Source organism: Cebus imitator, unplaced genomic scaffold, assembly GCF_001604975.1.
Source record: "Cebus imitator isolate Cc_AM_T3 unplaced genomic scaffold, Cebus_imitator-1.0 Scaffold1411, whole genome shotgun sequence".
Taxonomy (NCBI): Eukaryota; Metazoa; Chordata; class Mammalia; order Primates; family Cebidae; genus Cebus; species Cebus imitator.
Window position 1 is genome coordinate 10,143 of NW_016108726.1, and position 866 is coordinate 11,008.

At 39.5% G+C, this 866-nt stretch overlaps 1 non-coding gene across 1 annotated transcript; it reads left to right on the forward strand.

The window, feature by feature from the left end:
- Positions 1–229: 229 nt before the first annotated feature.
- On the forward strand, positions 230–336 carry LOC119469968. Its single transcript, XR_005198841.1, has one exon. It is a non-coding gene; the product is annotated as a U6 spliceosomal RNA (small nuclear RNA).
- The last annotated feature ends 530 nt before the right edge of the window (positions 337–866 follow it).

Sequence of the window (866 nt, forward strand, 5' to 3'; positions counted from 1 at the left end):
GACTTCTTTCCTCCAGATGATTACATCAACTGTTCAGCCTGTTGAAGTTTTCAGAACTGGCCAGAGGCTGACATGTCTGAAATGATACAAGTAGAATTCAGAATGTGGGTAGAAACAAAGTTCACTGAGTGAAAGAAGTATGTCATGATCCAATGCAAGGAAGCCAAAAATCATTGTAAAACATCGCAGGAGCTAACATGTAATATAGCCAGTATAAGGAATCTTACCGGTGCTTGCCTTGGCAGCACATATATTAAAATTGAAATGATTCAGAGAAGATTATCATGGCCACTGCCCAAGGATGACATGCATATTCGTGAAGCAATCAGTATTTTTAGAAAGAATCAATATCATGAAAATGGCCATACTGCCCCAAGTAATTTATAGATTCAGTGCTGTCCCCATAAACTACTAATGACTTTCCTCACAGAACTGGGAAAAACCACCTTAAACTTCATATGGAACCAAAGAGAGCCCCCACAGCCAAGACAATCCTAACCGAAAAGAACAAAGTGGGAGGCATCATGCTACCTGATTTCGAACTATACTACAAAGCTACAGTAATCAAAACAGCATAATACTGGTACCAAAACAGAGAAATAGACCAATGGAACAGAACAGAGTTCCTGGTGGCAATGCCACACATCTACAACCCTCTGATCTTTGACAAACCTGACAAAAACAAGCAATGAGGAAAGGATTCCCTGTTTAATAAATGGTGTTGGTAAAACTCGCTAGCAGTGTGCAGAAAGCAGAAACTGGACCTCTTCCTGACACCTTACATTAGAATTAACTCCAGGTGGATTAAAGAACTAAACATAAGACCTAATGCCATAAAAAAATCTAGAAGAAAACCTAGGCAAAGC